Below are 24,636 nucleotides of genomic sequence, written 5' to 3'. Positions count from 1 at the left end.
GTCTGGACAAAAGCAATTGCTATGCGTGTGCCTCCAGTAGGCCAGTGGCCCAGGTGGTTCCCTTTCCGCTCAGGTGGAAGTGAGACAGGAAGGGCATGAAATGTATGATAGCCCTGTATCAGGATGAGACTGCATGGAATGATAGGAATTGTACCTCCCTATTTCTGATGTTCCCTCCCTTGGAGAAGAAAGATGTACAAGTTCCCCCCACATTTTCTGCCGCAGTTGGAAATCACACGTTGTGTGTATGTAGATGAGGTACAAGTCAGTCTAGAGATTTGGGGGAGCTGAAATTGTGTACAGAGATTAAAAGTGTTACCGAAACGGAGAAAGGAGGGAACTATTCAGCACTAAAGGTTCCCCGAGCGGATCTGTGGTGGGACTGTGGAGGTAAAATACTGAGACCCACCCTACCTCTGGGTTGGAAAGGGATATGTGCAATTGTACAATTGGCAATCCCATTTACCCTGGCATTTGAGAAGGAAAAGATAGTAGGGAAAAAGGGAAGGGATAAGAGACTTCTTATCACTGTTAGACACTTCTTTCGATGACAGGATTTATCTCGATTCGGTAGGAGTCCCTAGGGGGTACCTGATGAGTTCAAGTTTCGTAACCAGATTGCAGCAGGCTTTGAGTCAGCTCTCTTTTGGTGGGTAACAATTAATAAAAATGTAGATTGGATAAATTACATTTTCTATAATCAACAGCGATTTATAAATGATACAAGAGATGTGGTTAAAGGAATATCATACCAGCTTGATGCAACAAGTAGGATGGCATGGGAAAACAGAATGGCCCTTGATATGATTTTAGCAGAAAAAGGCTGTGTGTGTGTGTGATGTTAGGAGGAAGCTGTTGTACCTTTATTCCTAATAACACTGCACCTGATGGTTCAATTACTTGGGCCTTAAGGGGACTGACTACCTTAGCAGAGAAACTGGCTGAGAATTCAGGAGTGGACACATCTCTCACGGGATGGCTTGAATCCTGGTTTGGAAGATGGAAGGGGATGGTAGTTTCCATCCTTACTTCCCTGATAGTAGTAGTCGGGGTATTGGTGGCCATTGGCTGTTGTATCATACCCTGTATACGAGGGCTCACCCAAAGACTGATTGAGACAGCCTTAATGAAACAGATGCCCTTAAAAGGAAATCAGACAGAAGAACTTTATCAACTAAATATTGAGGAGATGAGTGAGACCAAGATGGATGAAATTTCCGGAATGATGCTTGTGAATTTCGGGAGCAATGCTTAAAAGAAAAATGCAGAAGATAACAAATGGTAATTAAAGAAAAAGGGGAAATTGTGGGATTTAGGTAAATTAATGTTACTTCTGCAATTCTGCAATTATAATTTCTGATACAAGGTGAATGAACTCACACCAGTGTGTAATTGTTTCAGCCAAGAGCTGAGTCAACAAGAATGGAAACTATGTGGAGGAAATGCATTATTGTTTTTTTGTATTAGCGAAAAATGTATGCAAGAATGAAACAGGACTGCAAAACAATGGTAGATAATACAGGCGACTAGATAAAACGCTGTGAAGAGAGGCAGTTAAACTCAATATGCCTGTACAAACAGTAGATATAAACATCTGTTTCCCACTTTTACAGAAACACAGGAACAAACCCCAATTAAAAGGGCTTAGTGAAGATGCTGTGAAAAGGCAAGGATGTGCCCACAGCAGGATGGGGTCAAATGGCCTTGAGAACAGGAATGAGCATGTTTTTCACAGACAAGACCGGATAAGACACGAGATAAACAGGAGTAATGGGTACCAGTCTTAGGGAAGTGAAGGATGTAAACGGGGGGGGGGGGGGGGGGGGGGGGGGGGGAGGCGGAAGCAATGAAATAAGGAAAAAATATGTAGAAACAAAATTATATAAATATCGAGTATTTGTTGAATTCGGGTTGTTTTGTCCCTGCCTTGTGGACATCACACACCCACTTGCAAGTGTGAAATAAAGGGCACTATTGATTCAGATCTTGTCTCGGACTGAAATTATTGCAGTGAGTGAGCTTTGTTTCTCACACCCCCATACCCCAGGATCTGACAGCAATAGGCTGTGGGGATGGAGAGACTTACCTTAAAAGTTGGGGCTGTTATTGAGGAGATCCGTGGGGAGATTCGTGCCCAGGTCCAACCTATCACATCCATGCTGTAGAAGCACAAGCAGGAGATCCAGGGCCTCAGGGAGATGCTGGAGGAGGTGAAGTGTCGAACTCAGGCCTCGGAAGCTGCAATGGAGTCCTCATCCAGTCAGATCCAGGTGCTGGAGCGAGAGCCTTGCGAGACTGTATCGATGTCCTTGATAATCGAGGTTGGAGGATAAATCTTTGAATTGTCAGGCTCCCTGAAGGTGAGGAAGGTGAGCAGCCAGTCAGTTTCTTTGAAAACTCGCTGCCCAAGTTTTCGGGCCTTCACATGGAGTCCAGCAGGCTGCAGATTGAAAGGGCTTATCGGGTTACAGTGCACAGGTCAGGCCCAGTGCAGCACCCCCGCCCGGCCCTAGTGCACTTACACTTATATGCAAAAACTGATAGAACCTTCCAGATCCCTGGGAAAAGATCCACAGGCATTGCTGTACAAGGGGTCAAAAATCCTGTTTTTCCAGTATTTCTCAGCAGATTTAACTTGAAAGAGGAAGTCCTTTGATGAAGTTAAAAAGAGGCTGAGGAACCTGGGCATCCAGTACTCCATGAGATACCCCGCAGTGCTCCGTTTCAGCCACGAGGACTCAGGTTATACATTTGACTCAGCGATAAAGCTAAAAACTTTATAGACACATTAAAATACACAGACTGGCCTGAAGAACACGATTAATGTTGGCTCTCTTTTCCTTCTTTCCCCATGTTTTCCCTTCCTTTTCCCCCCTTTCTTTCTCCCTAATAATTTATAATTTTAAAAAAACGTGGACTGTGTTGTTCCTTTTTGTTTTAATAACTGGATGTTATAACAGGAAATTGTGTGGATGTTCTTTGTTGTCTCCCTCCTGTTTTTGTTTATTCTATTTCTCTTTTAGTCACAAGTTGGGGTGACATGATGCCAGGGATGGGTGGAGGGCTCACCCTGACTTTGTCTTCTGTAATGTTGATTTAAGCATCATCTCCCTGTTTTTTCTTCTCTTACGTAAGCCTGGGGCACAGTCTGGACTTGAAGGAGGTGTGAAGGAGTGGATGAGCAGGGTGAGTGCCCCCTATTGGCAGGGGGAAAGAGTCTTCCGTTCAGGGTTTTATAGTTGGTTTTATTTGTAGCTTTTTGGGAGTAATAATTCTTTGTAGTCATGACAGAGTATTTTATGTATACATAATTCTTTGACTCTAAGTCTTTATTTACTTGTGCTCAGCGCTTTGTAAGCATGGTTCGCCCTCCCAGGGGTACAAGGGTCTCTGAAAGGGGATATGGCTAAGTGTCCTATTAAATGGTGTACCTGGAATATCAAGGGAAGTCATTAGCTTGTTAAAAAGAACAAAAGGTATTCTCTAGCTCTAAGAGGGAAAGGGTTTGTTGCAGGAAACCCAGCTTGATGACGGACAACACCTGAAATTACAACAGGGGATTATGACCGGGTATTTTGTTTCCATCATTTACCACTAAAAGTAGGGGAGTGGTGGTACTTATCCACAAAAATCTTCCGTTCACATTATTAGAGTAAGTGAATGATGACCAGGGATGGTTTGTGATACTTAAGGCCCTGATACATGGGGAGGAATATTGCATTTTAAATGTCTACAGTCCTCCGGCACATCCCCTCAAATGTTTGATTAGTGCTTTCTCTAAACTGAATGCCTTTGGGACATGGCACATTGGGATGGGGGGGTGGGGAAGTGGTGGCATTTTAAGTATCTTTTTGGATCTGACAGTGGACAGGATGCCTTGTGGGCCCCTATCTATTTCTTCACAGGCCAAGCAAGTGGTTGAGTTGTGGCTGGTGGATTTTTGGAGATGTCTTCACTGTGACCATCAGGACTTCACCTTTTTTTTTCAAACCCACATAAATGTCACACGAGGATTGATCTCTTTCTGTCTCCCTTGGCCCTTTTGGATTTGATTATGGGTTGTACAATTGCGAATATAGGTATCTCTGATCATGTGGGTAAAAAAGATTCCTGATGAAGGGCTTATGCCCGAAACATCGAATTTCCTGTTCCTTGGATGCTGCCTAACCTGCTGTGCTTTAACCAGCAACACATTTCCATCTCTGATCATGCGGCAATATATTTGAAGGTTAAGGCCAAAAGTGAAGTCAAGGTTTGTGGCACTAATGTTTGGACTGTTTTCTTCTTATGGATTCTAAATTTTTGGAATACTTTTTGAAGGAGATTCAGGAATTGCTGACTACCAACTCAGGCACAGCTAGTAGTCTGTCTGTGCTGTGGGAGACCGCTAAGGCCTTTGTTAGGGGATTAGCTATTTCCTATTCGGCTAGCCGGAAACGACAGAAGGGGGAACAGCAGTGTCTACTTGAGACACGGTTGAAAGCCACCGAAGTGGCACATTTTGCGTGGCCATCAGTGACTAAACTACAGGTCTGGGAGCAAGAGCTAGGAGTAGAGATCTCTTCTGAAACATGGGAGAACATATGGGAGAATGCTCGAAAGATCTCAGTCTGTAAAATGAAATGCGCTATGCAGTTAAAAGTTATGCACAGCGTTCATCTGGCGTCGGACTGTCTGGTGAAGTTTTTAAAAAAGGTGACATCTCCAATATGCCCCAAATGTAAGATAAGTGTAGGTACTCTAACCCACTGCTTCTGGACAGGCCACAGGCTCTGTGTTTATTGGAGCGCTGTGGCGGGAGAGATAGGGAGGGTACTGAGGACTGAAGTTAAAGTAGACCTGATATCTCTCCCTTAGGTCTACCGAATTTGTTATCTTTAGACGGGCAGGGGAAGAAACTATTTAATATTCTTACTTACTGTGCACGGAGGAATATTCTGATGAACTGGGTGTCTGAGAACCCGCTGGGATTGCTGGGATAGCAGAAATTAATTATGGAGCACATTCCCTTGGACTTTTTTTACAAACATGGTGCACCACACAACAGATCATTTTATAAGACATGGCAGCCCTACTTGAGTTATTTGGATGTAGATTTGTCAGTTATCTTAACTAGAGCGTTTGTTTAACCAGGATGGTAGGTTTGTCAAGCCCTTGTCCCTGGAGTGGGGTCTCCTGAGTTAATGCAGGTATATATACAATGCTCCCGTTCCTTTGTTTGGGAGCTTTGTGCTGAGCATAGCTGTTCTGTATTTTGCATTTTTTGTGTGTTTTATCTTGCTCTTCTTTTGATCTATTAGTTACTTACTTATTTATTGGTGTTGTATTGCAATGTTAGGGATTGTTTTGTATGCTAGGGTAGGTTAGTAGACAGTAGTTGTATTGTAATTTGTGTTTTTTTCCTCTTTATTATACTGATATTTCTAACTAATTGTATTTTTCAATAATTTTCAATAATATATGTTTTCTAAAGTTAAAATAATTGCTAATAAATATATTTACAAAAAAGGTGTATAAGTCCTGCTCTGATTTGCTTTCCCAAAATGCAGCACCTCACATTTATCTAAATTAAACTCTATCTGCCACTTCTCAGGCCATTGGCCCATCTGATCAAGATCCCATTTTAATCTGGTATAGGAAGATTTAAACAGCATATGAATTGATGCAGTAATTAAACACAAACAAACACACTTGATGCTGAGACCTGGTTCAAAGTTATCCAAAAGCTCGGATTTAAAACTGAGATTGGAACTTCCTGAGACAATTCTCAGGAAGGTGTGGAGTATGTGACCTGCTGTCAAGCGATGACATTGACCCCTGTGCTGAATGCAGACTCAGTTCCTGGAACTGTCTCCAGCTTTTCTCCCAATGCTTTAGGCAGACTCCTTAGACCGAGATACTTAATGACAGCAATCATCATGTTTATAGATATAATCTGCCTAGATTACCCCACTCCAACCACCTCCTCAACACCTCTCCCACCTCCCAATCACCTGACCACTCCCAATAGGCAGTTAGAGAGAAGAATATCCCTGCACCAGCTACTGGGGTGGGAATCAGAATTATATAAATAATTGGGATGGTTTTGTTAACATAAGAAGTATTCCAGCATCTACATGGATTTTCATTTTGAAAACAGAAATATTGTTTGTTTTCTCGGATGGAAAGAGCTGAAAACCGAAGCATCAGTGTTGGAGTCGACACCCTGGATCACTTCCTCTGATACAGGAGGAAGCAGAGACCCTGCTCCTGCTACTTCCCACCTGGTTATCTTGGACAAATCATGGCTCTTTCCCTTGCTCCAGTGACCTTTGGTCTGTGCAGTGTCTCCAGCTCATTCACACTGGTCCCCAAAATGTTAAACAAAACAAAACCGGAATTGTTGCAAAGACTCTGCAGGTTTGGCAGTATCTGTGGGAGAGAAATCAGAGTGAATGTTTCGGGTCCAGTGACCCTCTTCCAGTACAGAAATATTACCTCTGCTCCCTGAATGGGAAACATGTGTCCTTATCTTCATCTTCTTTCAGTTCTCTTGATGTCTGCTAAATATCCTATCTTCTCTGATCTCTCTGACAGATTTGCATCTCTAGAAGGGTTCCCTTTGGTCCTCCATGGCCATTTCTTACCCATCACCCACGGGAGTTTGAGCTTTTGTCAGATTTATGCAGTGATTAGTTCAATAACTCTGGAAACTGGATATTTCACCGCTCTATTGAACTGAGCTCTGAACTTGGGCAGAGCTGCCATATAAATAAGGGTGTTTGTGCAGCAGCTTACATTGCGCAGCATGTATCCAACTTCTTCAAAGATTTCATAGTCATCATCATTTAACTGATCTGGGACATCAAGGATATATAAAACATATAGCAGCCAGAGAAGGATGAAATTTCCGGATATGGTGAAGAGTAAAATCACTGCCGTAGTCCTACTCTTCATCTCGGTGTCAACCTGCTTCCCTACCTTACTCTGACCCCTCAGTCCCTTACGGACTTGACTGGACTTAAATAAAATGCGTGCGATTGTCAGAACATTGAGGAACACAATGATAAAGAATGGCCCCAATGGGGTTAGAGCCACAGCAAATGAGCGGAATCCAATCCAGTGAGAGTCAGTGAAGTAGCTTTCCTTATTCCTGCAGTGAAAAGGTATGTTCCTGATTATCTTTGTGGGCTCAAATCTAAAATACCAAGGGACATTTTTTAAACAAAGCAGAATACCGGTAATTGAGAGAATTGCAGATGTGTTTTTCCCAGTGCAATATTTAGTTTTCAGTTTGTGGCAACAAAAGCTGACAAACCGATCGAAGGTGAATGTGACGGTGAACCAGACAGAACAGTCTATGGATGCACGGATCAGGACATTGATAACACTGCACACAGGAGTGATGTCCAGGAAACATAATGGGAAATAATAAAAATTTATTTGCCTCAGTATGACCTCATTGATCATGACCAGTAGATCTGCTGCTGCCATCGCCACCAGATAGCGTGTTGTGCAGGTAGTGAGGCCACACTTTCCCTGGGCCAGAATCATGATAGCCACGAAATTCACTGTCAGAAGGATAATGGAAAAATGACTTCATGTTAATGAACACTCTTTTCTGCATAAGTTTAAAATCTGTATAGTTGCTACGACAGGCATATGCGATCACCCAGGATTAAAAGAATTGTGATGTAAACTGTAAATGTGTAACTTGCCAATTTCTAGCTCGAATCGAAACAAGCAGCCGGTGAACAGCAGCTGGAATGTAGGATACCGGTTATAAAGGTACCCACCAAAACATGTAACATTTAGCAGGATGAATTTGCACCACATGTAGCCATGATTCCTCCAAGAAGAGTCAATACGGTGAGAGAATTGGATGACTCCACTTAATAGGGTAGGACTAAAAGTTTAACCACTCTTCTTTTAATTTTGTATTCCCTGTGTGTGTGTGTGTGGCCGTGTGTCCGTCTCTCTAACACTCGTGTGTGTGTGTGTGTGTCCCTCTCTCCCTGAGAATCGTGTGTGTGTGTGTGTGTGAGGCCATTCCTTAACTTCTGAAAAGTGAAGTAAATCTCTCCAGTGAATCCTAGCATTAAATTATGAGGAGGAAAGACATCATCACAGCTGTTAAATATCAAAAAAGGGCATACAGAAATCGATTGTTATAAAAGAGAAAAGGGGTATTCGGAAAGGTAGAGAAAGGTTCCTTTAATGATCGGTTACTTTCAATTGGATTCCTGCAGGTTTTTGAAAATTAATAATATGCTGTTCATCATTCAGTTTAAAATGTAAAGATGTTGGAGCTGTATACAAAGGCAGAAAGCCGAGTAAAACTGGGTGTTGTGGAGAATGCTCGGGTGGATCCACAGGGTACCTTCAGCAAAGATAAACTGTCCAGGCATACACTGTAACTTCAGTGTTCTTGTGGACAGGTACCTACGTAGAAAGAAGTGAACATTAATTTCAGTCCCACCTACATACATTTGTACGCTCCTATAAGAGTAGATGAAAGGAAGTAAGAGGGAATGAAACTCACGTACTCAAACAGAAATATACCAAGTGCTCTGCTACTGCTCTGCCCGGGACCAGAAGAAACTACAGAGAGTTGTGAACACAGGCCAGATCAGACACAAGCCAACCTTCCATCCATTGACTGAATGTACATTTCTTGTTGCCACAGAAAGCCAGCCAACACCATTGAAGACCCTCCCACCCGGTTAAACTCTCCTCCTACCTCTTCCGTCAGCCAGGAGATACAAAACCATAAACACACAGAACAACATGTTCAAGAATGGCTTCGTCCCCACTGTATTTGAATTCGGAATGGACCTCTCAAATTGTAAACCTCATATTGACCTTGCTTCTTGTGCACCTTCCTTGTAGCTGTACCTCTGTATCCCTCACTCTGTTCAATCACCTGGTGGCCTTTGTGTCTTTGCGCTGAAGATTCGTGCACTGTAAGCAAAACAAGTTTTTTTCCCCCCAAAGTACAGAGGAAAATGTGACAATATAATAATAAATGAAATCAAAATCAGGGCTTATTAAAAAAAGGTAAATGACAGAGATGATGGAAGAGTAACCCTGTCTATCAGCAGAGCCACTGGAACACCTTGTGAGGCAAGACCCATTACATGGTGTCTACAGCTGAACAGTGTGAAATGCCTGAGGATGGCTTGCTCAATGTTGGGGAGGTGGTGGGTGGGGGGAGGGGGCAGGGTGGGGGGTTGCGGTGTTTGTTGCTGCAATTTCAAAGGGACTGACATGGAATGCTGCATCACTGGGAAAGTTGCTGAAATGGCAGAGATGCTGCAACAATGAAAGATACCCCGAAAAGTAACAGAATTTGGGAAAATGGCAGTCAGGATCATTGTTGGAGTTGATGGCTCTGGGGGAAGTACTAGTTGAAAAGACAATGGGCCAGGTGAGAGTTGGAGAATGCTTGGAGACATTAAGACTTACAGCACTGAAATAAAATGTACTTTGCCCTACAGAATCCATGATGGCCAAATAGAATTGCCTCCGAATTCTCATCCAGTTTGCCAGCATTAAGTCCATAACCCAGGCATTCCAAGTGCACATTTAAGGGTTTCTATGCTATCGGGGATCTGCTTCTACTACCCTTACAGGAAGTAAGTTCCACATTGTCCCAACACTTCCGGTGGAAACCTCAAACCCCTGTCCCTCTACATCTATGCCTCTGGTCATTGACCTGACCACAAAGGCGAAAACACATTTCCTTCTGTGCTGTCTATGCCCCTTATAATATTATACGTTTAAATGATGCCCCCTGTCAATCTCCCCCGCTCCAAGGACAACAATCCCAGTCCATCCAATCTCCCTCATACCCAAAACTTTACTACCTTGGAGTCTTCCTGGAAAGTCTCCACCTTCTTTCAGACAATCAAAGTCCTCCAACATTCTAGCTGTAGCCGAGCCAATATTTTATACAGTGCCAACATATTGTCCCTGCTCCTAAACTCTATGTCTCGCATTTAAAAGCCAAAAACTCCCAATACCTTCTCAACCATTTCATCGACCCTCCAGTTTATCCAGCAGACAGCAACAGAAGGATAAGCGATTACAACAGCTGCCAATTGTACAGAATCAGAGGTAAAGCAGGAACACCCAGGATAAGAGACGGATTATGGGGTGGGGGAGCAATACCAATCAGAATGGCGGACAAGTGGAATCTAATAAATAACATGCACCCTGAACATTCGGGGGGAAGCTATGGGAAATCGTCAAGGGTCATTTGACAGAAAATGACTTACTGCTCTCAGTGAGAATGGGTCATGACCCCTGTGGGTTTAAGGAATGCTCAGGTTTGTTGTATATTTTACAGTTGAGTGGATAGCCACGGTCAGAAAGGAAAGTCATTCTCAGTGTGTAGCTCTGTACTCATTCAAAACAAAAACTACTTGCAGGTGGGACACGGGAAGTGTATGAGAAATGCCATGAAAACCCAATGTTGAACAAGTTAGAGGGATCTAAGCATTTATTTTTTATTCTAATCAGATCCTGTATTTTGGAATCCGAGAATGTACACTTGACAGTTGCACTTGTCTGTCCTCATAGGGACACCCTCCATCCACAAACAGCAGGCCCCACTGCAGATTACAGCTTTGAACCGAGACATGGATGGAACGAGCTGTGAGAGGCAGTGGTGATGGTGGGTAAAATTAAAACATTTAAAAAGCATGGGTATAGGAACAGGAAAGATTTAGAAGGATGTGGGTCGAATGCTGGCAAATGGAACTAGGTTAATTTTATATTCCTGGTCAATGTTGAGGAGTTGACAAACGGGCTGTTTCTGTGCTGCATGATTCTATAAGAAGACAAATATTCCTCAAATCTTCATCACTCCCTAAATTGGAAACGTCAATCCATGCTCCTCAGCAGTTACCCAAGACAACAGCGGATTCTGAACATCCAACATTCAGAGATAACAGAATCTGAAACCCACACGGTGTAAAGGAGATGAACCAGCTCAAAGCCCTTTTACTGTAGTGCTCCCTAAAGTAGGAAGGAGGAAATGTGCTGCTATCAATACAACTGCACAAATACAGATACACGCAGGAATGTGAGAACACTGGGTTTATGAGATCCACTGCACTGACTGACCAAGATCCACTGTAGTTCTATACTTGCTGACATTTCCAATAACTCCTTCCCTGAAGGTAGCCTCCAGTCTAAGATGCGACTCAGGAGTTCATTAAATTTAACTCAGCGTAATTATGTAGTAAAGCAATGAAACGACAGAAGTTTTGAAATATATAATTTAACTGCATGATGTTTCAACTCGGGAGTGGGTATAACACTGACTATTACATCAGTATGCAAATCTCTTAATTAACAAGGAAAGAAGTTCTCATCCACAAATTGTCAATAATTATAGACACTTACCAGGAACACCAATGATGGCAAGAACCATGTAGAAAACTGCCTGGGCTAAGTCAATTGTCCGATGCATTTTCAGTGTAGAGTGGCAATCCTTTATTCTTGCACATAAAAATGCAAGCATTAAACTCTGTGGTGTTACATTCTCTGCGTGTTTCTATTATATTCTGTGTGATCCCCACTGGGAGATTGGGGTTGCAGCTCTAATGATGACAACATTATCATTCCCAGTTGGTAGAAGATGTTTCTCACTGAAATTGGATTGTGACAGGGAAGGGATGACCTCATCGAGGAAGAATCATCATTGGAAACTGTGTTAATTGTTGTTGGATGTATTCCTCCAATTTGTCAACTCTCTGGAGACAGTTTTTAATCAATCTGCTCACAGAGGTAACAATGTAACCATTGAAAAGACAGAACTTGAAGCCAGGACCAGCAGCCCAGAGCTGGGGACACTGCCACTTTACCAGTTCATTCACTGTACATCATGGACCTCTGTACCAATGCAAATAGGAACGTCAAGGCCGGATCATACAATGTTAAGGATGTGTAGCTGCTGTCTCATTAGAAAAACCTCGCCACTTTATGAACAGAGAGGCAGCATGCTGTTGTAATAATACTGCCTTCACATAAAGAGATTACATTGCTTTCTAGTGTATGGGCGTGATTTTGTTTGCTGCATCTACATTGTTTTCCTCTTCCTTAATGCCCCGCTAACATCGAAATTTGCTTTCTAATTTGTCTTGGATTTTTGTCCAGCAACATGGTGTTGAGGGAATGTACCTCACATTGTCTCCGTGATGTCAGTCATGACCATTTATTGTATGAATCTCTGACATTAGCGAGCCCTCTACCGTAGCCCTACCATGGGCTGTCATTACCCATGTCTCAGATAATTCCCATCATCCTAGATTACTTGTAGGAATGTAGTTGACCTGTCATTGTACCATGTCCGTCCCATCTCTGTGTTGGAGAAATTCAGGTCCCCTCATTGTCACCCTCCTGCCGTGACATGGATTTGCTTTTCCCAGTTGCTGATGCAATACCGTTCTGGTATAATCTAGTTCCAAACCAGGCTCAGACGGATCATTTTAGCTCCTCACAAAGTATTCTATGTTTTTTTTTGGAATCATCTCATTCTGCCATTTCCTCTTTTGACAATAACCTGAGTGTCATTTTGCCTTCCTCCTCCCTGGGAGGGGGTTAGCTCAACTCCATTTTATTGGGCCAGGTGACCCACAATTTTGAGGACTCCTATTTAATAAAATCACTTCCAAATGAAACAGAAATGCCCAGCTTCTCCAAGATACCAACATCGCTGATATCCACATTCCTGGGACAATTCTTTTAAAGCTGTGCAGCGTTCACACATCCCTTGGAAAGTTCGGTGCCCAGGTCAATATGAGACACAATAAGTGCAGCCTCTCCCCAAGTACTTCAGGGCCACAAATCATAAGCAGTTGCTGACATCAGTATTGGCTCAGAAATGTTTGGCAGGTCAGGTCATATTGGGAGCACAGATGGAACCTCCATGTCCCAAACCAGAAACCGAGAAACCAAAGAGAATCTGCCCCGGCCCAGGGAGAAGTGGATAGCATTGAACCACATTGGGAATGGAATAGTATGGAGACACACTTGGTGCCCTGTACAACAGTGACAGAAATGAGCTTGTTTCAGACGGGCAGATCAATTGGAACGTAAGAGACAGCCTTTGCACAGACTCGGATTCACAAAATAATTGTGGGATTTCAAGGTGGAGACACTGTCAACGGGGAATGTGTCATTCTGCTGGAGTGGTTCCTCTCAAACTGCCACACAAACTGCACCACAATGTGCTATTTGATCTGTTCACATCAGCGAGACACTGACAACACCATTACCTCACTCTGACTTTGTGCCAAAACCACATGTTGCTCAAGCAACAAATCCTCAACCTGCCACTCCTCAGCCCATTGGCCCATCTGATCAAGATCCCATTGTCCTCTGAGGTAACCATCTTCACTGTCCTTCACACCTCCAACTTTACTGTCATCTGCAAACTTACTAACCATTCATCGTATGGTCACATACAAATCATTTATATAAATGACAAAACAACAGTGGACCTAGCACCGATCCTTGTGGCACACCGCTGGTCACAGGCCTCCAGTCTGAAAAGCAACACTCCCCCACCACCCTCTGTCTTCTACTTGCGAGCCATTTCTCTACCCAAATGGTAATTCTACTGCCCCAACATACAAGTTTGACAATGTGACACCAGTCTCAAAAGTACAACAAGAATCTATTCCTGATGACAACAGGCGGGTCAGTTTGCCACCGGTGCTGTTTACACTTGGAATATACCTGGAGCAGAACAACACAAACCCAACTGAAGAGGGTGGCTCTGTATAAGGAGAGTCAGTGTGGAGTTAAAATTCAACAACTGTGATGGAATAAAATAAAAGGTTAATGAAAGTAAGGCCGTCCAATCTGTTTCACAAATTATGACATAAGAGGCTGGATAAAAACTGAAACTATTGTAATAAATGACTCAAGCTCCCCATGGAGAATTAATGTGCTCGGATGGAAAAATGCTGAGTGATCATAAATTACTGCAACTTGCAAACAGCAGGATTAAAATCCAATTTACTTTTTTACTGCAAGGATGAATATTTTAACCATGTTGTTCTCTATATACGAATGATACAGATGGTTATTTATTATTGAGACAGAAAAGACAATCAATATTTTCTTTTGACATTTAACTTGGATTTGGAGAAGATCCTGTGGATGATACTGACCAACAGGATTGTTTGTACAGACAGGCGAATAATAATGTCACCAGGAAATAGCAGAAGGTTGTGGAGGGAAATGAACAGAATGAAGCCCGCTGTGATGGAGTTTGGTATAAAAGGCTAAAGAGAGACAAACTCGACCGAACTACAGAGTTTGAAATGTGAACATGGATAGAGTTGCCTTGATGTTCATGTGCACAGGTCTTTTACTGGGACAAGATCTGCTGAAGGGGGAAATAGAAAACATATGGGATCTTGAACATCACAAATGACCCATTGAGTAAGGAAAAAGAAAATACATATAAGGAAACCTTGCTGTTCCTGGGGATCTGAAATCTAACCTCAGCAGGTCAGGCAGCATCTGTGAGAAGGGAACCAGAACCCATTTCTCCCACAGCAGTCTGCAAGGCACCAAGGGATCTCCCTGATCTGATTGGCCCTGTGCTAATTAACACTGCACACAGATATTAATCCAGTGGGTCAGCTTCTTAGTTAAACAGCGAGTTCCTGAGAGGGCCAAGGCAGAAACTTGTAAGTTGTTCACACCTACATGGTCAGTAAAATGGTATCCTGCCCGTCCCATTGCAAACTCAGCTTCAGCTCTGACCTTATTTCCTGAAACCCAGCATGGGGAGGAAACACTGCCTCTTTGTCTTAGGTTCTTTGTTGTAGAAAAAGGTATCACTTCCTGTGATCTCCCTCTGACAACTCCATTGCTTTGAGTTTCTCTCACTGAATTGGCTTTCTGTTCCTTCTGGTTTCGTGGTAAAGTCACACTTACCAAAGCTGAGGCTCCTGCTAAATGGTAGAGTCTGGCTAGGGCATCAGTCAGTGGAAGAATAAGTAAATGGCAGATTTGGTAGGAATCAATAAATAGGAGATTCGGTGCACATTGGAAAAGTGGTGTGAGTGCCAATATACGAGAGTATTGGAGCAGAGCATGTCTAAATTGGGGAATAGGGGCTGGGAATCAATAAAAAGAAGTGATGCAAGCATCAGTTAATTGGAGATTCAGTTCAGTGCACCATCAAATGAAATAAAATGCAGGGCGACAATATTTCGAGAATTCATTCAGGTGCCATTAAATTCAAAGTGGGAGAACGGGGGCAGGATAACACTCTCTGGGAGAGTTGGTGCAGGATTGGAAAATGGGAGAAATAGCCAAAAATAGCCATACAATCATCGAGATTTACAACACAGAAACAGATCGCTCGGTCCAACTTGACCATGCGTCAATTTAAGAATTCTGGCAGCGCTCCACTAAATTGGAGAATCATTGCAAGGAACTACTTAATGGGAGAATTGGGCAAGGGCTTATCGAAATGTGAGAAATGTAACAGGGCATCAGATAGTAGAAGAATGAGTACAGGGATGTGAGTAAATGAGAGATCTGGTCCACAGTGCCGTTACATTAGAAAATTGGTGGGAATGCCAATATATTGGAAAATTGGAGCACAGCATGTCTAAGTTGGGGAATATGGGCCAATGAATCAATAAAAAGAAATGTTACAAGCATTGGTACATTGGAGATTCAGTTCCGTGCATCACTAAATGACAACAATTCAGCAGGGCACCCGTACGTGGAAGAAGTGTTTCAGGGAATAATTAAATGGAAGGAATTGATGGAGGATATTAATAATTGGAGAACTCATCCAGCTGCCTTTAAATAGCGCAGGAAAATACTCAATGGGAGGGTTGGTGCAGTTTCAGGATTTGTGCAGGATTGGTAAATGGGAGAAATGGTGCAGAGCAGCGGAGCCATAAATAGAGTCATACAATCATAGAGATGTACACCATGGAAACAGACACTTCAGTCCAACTTGTCAATGACTCAATTTTAGAATTCTGAAGAATCATTCCAAGGAACTATTAAATGGAAGAATTGGGCAAGGGCTAATTGAAACAAGAGAATTTGGAACGGGGCATCTGATAATGGCAAATTGGTGCAGTTAGCACCAAATGGGAGAGTTTCAGTTTAGCAGTAAATGGGAGAATTAGTGCAGTGTAGCACTAAATGGGAAAATTGGATAGGACAATAATTGATGCGGGAATGAGAGTAGGGCATCCCTAAATTGGGCGAGGGCATCAGTCAGTATGAGGATTGGTGTAAGGCAAAACTGAATGGAGAACTTGTTCAGGGCTTCAGTAATTGGGGGAAATTGTGCTAAGCAACACTGAATTAGAGGATCGTTGCGGGGGCCAACAGTAAATGAGAGACCTGGTGCACAGTGGAGCTAAATTAGAGAATTGGTGCTTGGCAACAGTAAATGGGAGAATTAGAGTAGCGCACTTTTAAATGGTAGAATCGGGCCAGGGCACCAGTAAGTGGAAGATGTTGTGCAGGGATATGAGTAAATGGGAGATTTGGTGGAAACAATAAATGGGATATCTGCTGCACAGTGCGGTCCCATTAGAAAACTGGTGGGAGTGCCAATATATTGTAAAATTGAATCAGAGCATGTCTAATTTGGGGAATAGGGGCCAGGGGATCAATAATAAAAAAAAATATTGCACTCATCATTAAATTGGAGATTCAGTTCAGTGCATCACTAAATGAAAAAAAGAAATTCTGCAGAGCATCTGTACGTGGAAGATTTATATCAGGGAAGAATTAAATGGAAGGAATTGATGCAGGGCAACAATAATTCGAGAATTCATGTCGGTGCCAAGTGGAAGGACTGAGGCAGAATAATGTCAATGAGTGAGTTGGTGAAATTCCCGAATTAGTGCAGGATCGGTAAGTGGGAGAATTGATGCAGGGAAGCGGAGCACTAATTAGAGCCTTAGAGATGTACAACACGGAAACAGACCCTTCAGTCCAACTTGCCCTCGTGTATATTTAAGAATGCTGGCAGCTCTCCACTAAATTGGAGAATCATTGCAATAAATTACTAAATGGAAAAATTGGGAAAGGGCTAACCGAAAAGTGAAAATTTGCAACAGGGCATCAGATCATGGGTGAATTAGTGCAGTTCAGCACTAAATGGGTGAGTTATGCTGTGTTGCACTAAATGGGAGAATTGTGGCAGGACATTACCTTTTGAGAGACTTAGAGTAGGGCACCCCTAAATTGGATGAGGGCATCAGTCAGCGTGAGGATTGGTGTAAGGCAGTACTGAGTGGAGAACATATTCAGGACATCATCAATTAATGGAAATGGTGCTAAGCAACACTGAATTGGAGAATTGGTGTGGGGTATCAGTAAATGAGAGACCTGGTGCAGGGTGCTGATATCTTCAAGAATTGGAGCAAAGGGGAGAACACGGGCAATGAATCAGTAAATAGGACAAATAATAGGACAGTAAATAGGCAAAGGATTAGTGGTCCAGATTCAATGCAGTGCACCACCAAAATGGAGGGGATGGTGTAGTTTACTACTAAAGGGGGGATATTTGCAGTTTTGGGAATTTGGAGATTTGATGCAGGGATCGCAAGATTAGAGAATTCTGTCAACAGACTACTAAATGGGAGAATTGTTGCAGGAAATACTGAATGAAAGAACTTGTGCACAGCGGAGCTCAATTAGAGAATGGGTGCATGGCACCTGTAAATGAGAGAATTAGAGTAGGGCACCCTTAAATGGTAGACTCGGTCTCGGGCATCAGTAAATGGAAGAATTAGTTCAGGGGTATGAGAAAATTCGAGATGTGGTGGGAATCAATAAATGGAAAATATGGTGTACAGTGCAATTGTGTTGGAAAACTGGTGTGAGTGTTCATATATTAGAAAATTGGAGCAGAGCGTGTCTAAATTGGAGAATCGGGGCCCGGGAATCAATAAAAAGAAATGTTGCGATCATTGGTAAATTGGAGATTCTGTTCAGTGCACTACTAAATGAACAAATATAATCAGCAGGGCATCTGTATGTTGAAGATGTGTATCAGGGAACAACTAAATGGAAGGAATTGATGCAGGGCAACAATAATTTGAGAGTTCATGCAGGTGCCATTAAAGTCTAAGTGGGAGGATGGGGTCAGGATAACCTCAATGGGTGAGTTGGTGAAATTCCTGACTGAGTGCAGGATTGGTAAATGGGAGAAGTGGTGCAGGGAAGGGGAACACTAATTGGAGCCTTCGAGATGTCCAGCCCGTAAACAGACCCTCCACCCTAAATTTAAGAATGCTGTCAGCTCTCCACTAAATTGGGGAATCATTGGAAGAAACTACTCAATGGAAACAATTTGGAAAGGGCTTATCGAACTGTGAGAATTTGCAACAGGGCATCGAGATAATGGGTGAATTAGTGCAGTTCAGAGCTAAATAGGTGAGTTATCCTGTGTTGCACTAACTGGGAGAATTGGGGCAGGACATTACCTTTTGGGAGATTTAGAGTAGGGCACCCCTAAATTGGGTGAGGTCATCAGTCAGTATGGGGATTGGTGTAAGGCAACACTGAGTGGAGAACTTGTTCAGGACATCAGCAATTCAAGGAAATGGTGCTAAGCAACACTGAATTGGTGTGGGATAACAGTAAATGCTGATAACTTCTAAAATTGGAGCAAATGGGAGAACACGGGCAGTGAATCTTTAAATAGCACAAATGTTGCAAAGGATTAGAGGTCCAGTTTCAATACAGTGCACCACGAAATGGGGGAATTGGTGCAGTTTACCACGAAACGGAAGATATGTGTTGGATCGGTCATTTGGAGATATGATGCATAAATCGCAAGATTAGAGAATTCTGGCGGCAGACTACTAAATGGGAGATTTGTTGTAGGAAATACTAAATGGAAGACCTGGTGCACAGTGGAGCTCAATTACAGGATGGGTGCATGGCACCAGGAAATGGGAGGATTAGAGTAGGCCACCCTTAAATGGTAGAATCGGGCTCGGGCATCAGTAAATAGAAGAATTAGTACAAGGATATGAGTAAAAGGGCGATTTGGTGGGAATCAATAAATGGGAGATTCGGTGGACAGTGCCATTATTTCGGAAAACTGTTGTGAGTGTCAATATATTAGAAAAGTGGAGCAGAGCGTGTCGAAATTGGGGAATGGGGGCCAGGGGATCAATAAAAAGGAAAATGTTGCAAGCATCGGTAAATTGGAGATTCTGTTCAGTGCATGACTAAATGCAAACAATTCAGCAGGGCGCCCGTACGTGGAAGAATCATTGGAGAATCATTCCAAGGAACTACTAAATGGAAGAATTGGGCAAGAGTTAATCGAAACAAGAGAGTTTGGAACAGGGCATCTGATAATGGCAAATTGGTGCAGTTAGCACCAAATGGGAGATTTTCAGTTTAGCAGCGAATGGGAGAATTGGTACAAAATAGCACTAAATGGGAAAATTGGGACAGGACAATACTTGATGCGGGAATGAGAGTAGGGCACCCCTAAATGGGGTGAGAGCATCAGTCAATATGAGGATTGGTGTAAAGCAAAACTGAATGGAGAACTTGTTCAGGACATGAGTAATTGGGGGAAATGGCGCTAAGCAACACTGAATTAGAGAATCGGTGCTGGGGCCAACAGTAAATGAGAGTCCTGGTGCACAGTGGAGCTCAATTAAAGAATTGGTGCTTGGCAACAGTGAATGGGAGAATTAGAGTAGTGCACCCTTAAATGGTAGAATCGGGCTCGGGCATCAGTGTATGGAAGAATTAGTACAGGGATATGAGTAAATGGGAGATTTGGTGGAATCAATAAATGGGATATCTGCTGCAAAGTGCTGATCCATTAGAAAATTGGTGGGAGTGCCAATCTATTGGAAAATTGTAGCAGAACATGTCTAAATTGGGGAATAGGGACAAGGGAATCAGGAAAAGAAGAAATGTTGGAAGCATCGGTAAATTGGAGAATCAGTTCAGTGCATCACGAAATGAAACACAATTCAGCAGGGCATCTGTATGTGGAAGAAGTGTTTCAGGGAACAATTAACGAAAGGAATTGATGCAGGGCAACAATAATTGGAGAATTCATGCAGGTGCCATTAAAGTCTAAGTGGAGGACTGAGGCAGGATAACCTCAATGGGTGAGTTGGTGAAATTCCCGAATTAGTGCAGGATTGGTAAATGGGAGAATTGGTGCAGGGAAGCGGATCACTAATTACAGCCTTAGAGATGTACAGCACGGAAACAGACTCTTCAGTCCAACTTGTCCAAGCCAAAACTTAAGAATGCTGTCAGCTCTCCACTAAATTGGAGAATCATTGGAAGAAACGACTAAATGGAAAAATTGGGAAAGGGCTTATCGAAACGTGAGAATTTGCAACAGGGCATCAGATAATGGGTGAATTATTGCAGTTCAGCACTAAGTGGATGAGTTATGCTGTGTTGCACTGAATGGGAGAATTGGGCAGGACATTACCTTTTGGGAGATTTAGAGTAGGGCACCCCTAAATTGGGCGAGGGCATCAGTCAGTATGGGGATTGGTGTAAGGCAACACTGAGTGGAGAACGTATTCAGGGCATCAGCAATTCGGGGAAATGGTGCTAAGCAACACTGAATTGGTGTGGGGTAACAGTAAATGCTGATATCTTCGAGAATTGGAGCAAATGGGAGAACACGGGCAGTGAATCATTAAATAGGACAAATGTTGCAAAGGATTAGAGGTCCAGATTCAATACAGTGCACCACGAAATGGGGGAATTGGTGCAGTTTACCACGAAACGGAAGATACGTGTCGGATCGGTCATTTGGAGATATGATGCATAAATCGCAAGATTAGAGAATTCTGGCAGTGGACTACTAAATGGGAGAATTGTTGCAGGAAATACTGAATGGAAGACCTGGTGCACAGTGGAGTTCAATTACAGGATGGGTGCATGGCACCAGGAAATGGTAGATTTAGAGTAGGGCACCCTCAAATGGTGGAATCGGGCAAAGGCATCAGTAAATGGAAGCATTAGTACAAGGATATGAGTAAAAGGGCGGTTTGGTGGGAATCAATAAATGGGAGATTCGGTGCACGGTGCAATTATATTGGAAAACTGTTGTGAGTGTCAATGTATTAGAAAAGTAGAGCAGAGCGTGTCTAAATTGGGGAATGGGGGCTTGGGGATCAATAAAAAGAAAAATGTTGCAAGCATCGGTAAATTGGAGATTCAGTTCAGTGCATGACTAAATGAAAACAATTCAGCAGGGCACCCGTAAGTGGAAGAATCATTGGAGAATCATTCCAAGGAACTACCAATTTTCCAATGCAATGGCTCTGGGCATTGGAATCTTCCATTTATTGATTACCACCAAGTCTCCCATTTACTTATTCCCCTGAACTAATTCTTCCATTTACTGATGCCTTAGCAGATTCTACCATTTAAGGGTGCGCTACTCTAATTCTCCCATTTCCTGGTGCCATGCACCCATTCTCTGTGCTCCACTGTGCACCAGTTCTTCCATTCAGAATTTCCCTGCAACAATTCTCTCACTTAGTAGTCGGCTGCCAGAATATGCGATCCCTTCATCAAATCTCCAAATTTCCGATCCTACAGATATCTTACCTTTAGTGGTGAACTACACAAACTCCCCCATCTCGTGGTGCACTGTATTGAATCTGGAACAATAAACCTTTCCAACATATGTCCTATTTACTGATTCACTGCCGCGTTCTCCCATTTGATCCAATTCTCAAAGTTATCAGCACCCTGCACCAGGTCTCTCATTTACTGATACCCAACACCAATTCTCCAATTCAGTGTTGCTTAACACCATTTCCCCCAGTTACTGATTTCCCGAACAAGGTCTCTACCCTGTGTTGCCTTACACCAATCCTCAAACTGACTGATGACCTCGCCCAATTTAGGGGTGCCCTACTCTAAATCTCCCAAAAGGTAATGTCCTGCCCCAATTCTCCCATTCAGTGCAACACAGCATAACTCACCCATTTAGCTCTGAACTAACTTAGTGCAATAATTCACCCATTATCTCGATGCCCTGTTACAAATTCTCACATTTCGATAAGCCTTTTTCAAATTGTTTCCATTTAGTCGTTTCTTCCAATGATTCTCCAATTTAGTGGACAGCTGACGGCATTCTTAAGTTTTGGCTTGGACAGGTTGGACTGAAGGGTCTCTTTCCGGGCTGGATATCTCGAAGGCTCCAATTAGTGATCCGCTTCCCTGCACCAATTCTCCCACTTACCAATCCTGCACTAATTCGGGAATATCACCAACTCACCCATTGAGGTTATCCTACCTCTGTCCTCCCACTGAGAATTTAATGGCACCTGCATGAAGTCTCAAATTATTGTTGCTCTGTATCAGTTCCTTCCATTTAGTTGTTCCCTGATACACATCTTCAATATATCTCTGAAAGTTGTCACCCAGGTAAATAGTGCTGTGAAGAAAGCATACGGCGTACTTGCTTTTATTGGTAGAGGAATTGAGTTCCGGAGTCCTAAGGTCATGTTACAGTTGTATAAGACTCTGGTGCGGCCACATCTGGAGTATAATGTGCAGTTTTGGTCGCCATACTATAGGAAGGATATGGAGGCACTGGAACGAGTGCAGAGGAGGTTTACCAGGATGTTGCCTGGTATGGTAGGAAGATCATATGAGGAAAGGCTGAGGCACTTGGGGCTGTTTTCATTGGAGAAAAGAAGGTTTAGGGGTGACTTGATAGAGGTGTACAAGATGATTAGGGGTTTAGATTGGGTTGACCATGAGAACCTTTTTCCACGTATGGAGTCAGCTATTACGAGGGGGCATAGATTTAAATTAAGGGGTGGTAGGTATAGGACTGATGTTAGGGGTAGATTCTTTGCTCAGCGAGTCGGGAGTTCATGGAATTCCCTGCCAGTAACAGTGGTGGACTCTCCCTCTTTATGGGCATTTAAACGGGCATTGGATAGGCATATGGAGGAAAGTGGACTAGTGTAGGTTAGGTGGGCTTGGATCGGCGCAACATCGAGGGCCGAATGGCCTGTACTGCGCTGTATTTTTCTATGTTCTATATGGATGCCCGGCTGATAATATTTGTTCATTTAGTAGTGCACTGAACAGAATCTCCAATTTACCAATGATTGCAACTTTTCTTTTTATTGATCCCCAGGCCCCTATTCCCCAATTTAGACACGCTCTGCTCCAATTTTCTAATATATTGACACTCACACCAGTTTTCCAACGTAATGTCACTGTGCACCGAATCTCCCATTTATTGATTCCCACCAAATCTCCCATTTACTCATACCCCTGTAGTAATTCTTCCACTTACTGATGCCCGAGCCCAATTCTACCATTAAAGGGTGCCCTACTCTAATTCTCCCATTTTCTGGTGCCATGCACCCATTCTAAAACTTAGCTCCAGTGTGCACCAGGTCTCTCATTTACTGATGGCCCACACCAATTCTTCAATTCAGTGTCGCTTAGCACCATTTCCTCCAATTACTCCTGTCCTGAACAGTTTCTCCATTCAGTTTTGCCTTCCACCAATCCTCATACTGACTGATGCCCTCGCCCAGTTTAGAGGTGCCCTACTCTCATTCCCGCATCAAGTATTGTCCTGTCCCAATTCTCCCATTTAGTGCTGAACTGAAATTGTCCCATTTGGTGCTACACTGCACCAGTTTGCCATTATCAGATGCCCCGTTCCAAATTCTCTTGTTTTGATGAGCCCTTGCACCATTCTTCCAATTTAGTAGTTCCTGGGAATGATTCTCCAGAATTCTTCGATTGAGTCATAGACAAGTTGGACTGAAGTGTCTGTTTCCATGTTGTCCATCTCTATGATTGTATGACTATTTATGGCTCCACTGCTCTGCACCATTTCTCCCATTTACCAATCCTGCACAAATCCTGAAACTGCACCAACCCTCCCATTGAGTATTATCCTGCCCTATTTAAAGGCAGCTGCATGAGTTCTCCAATTATTAATATTATCCATCAATTCCTTCCATTTGATTGTTCCCTGAAACTCATCTTCCATGTACAGGTGCCTTGCTGAATTGTTTTCATTTAGTGATGCACTGAACCGAATCTCCAATTTACCAATGCTTGCAACATTTCTTTGTACTAATTCCCTGGCCCCTACTCCCCAACTTAGACATGCTGTGTTCGAATTTTCCAATATATTGGCATTCCCACCAATTTTCTAATGTAACGGCACTGTGCATCAGACCTCCCATTTACTCACATCCCTGTGCTAATTCTTCCATTGACTGATACCCTGTTACACTTCTCACATTTTGATAAGCCCTTGCCCAATTCTCCCATTAAGTAGTCCCTTGCAATGATCGTCCAATTTCATGGAGCGCTGCCAGAATTCTTAAATTGACGCATGGACAAGTTGGACCGAAGAATCTGTTTCTATGTTGTAAATCTCGACGATTGTATGACCTACTGACCATGTAGGTGTGAACAACATACAAGGGTCTGCCTCGTCCCTCTCAGGAACTCACTGTTTAACTAAGAAGCTGACCCACTGGATTAATATCTGTGTGCAGTGTTAATTAGCACAGGGCCAATCAGATCAGGGAGATCCCTTGGTGCCTTGCAGACTGCTGTGGGAGAAATGGGTTCTGGTTCCCTTCTCACAGATGCTGC

This window comes from Hemiscyllium ocellatum, chromosome 42, assembly GCF_020745735.1.
Source record: "Hemiscyllium ocellatum isolate sHemOce1 chromosome 42, sHemOce1.pat.X.cur, whole genome shotgun sequence".
Classification (NCBI taxonomy): Eukaryota; Metazoa; Chordata; class Chondrichthyes; order Orectolobiformes; family Hemiscylliidae; genus Hemiscyllium; species Hemiscyllium ocellatum.
This window is presented reverse-complemented; position numbering follows the sequence as displayed.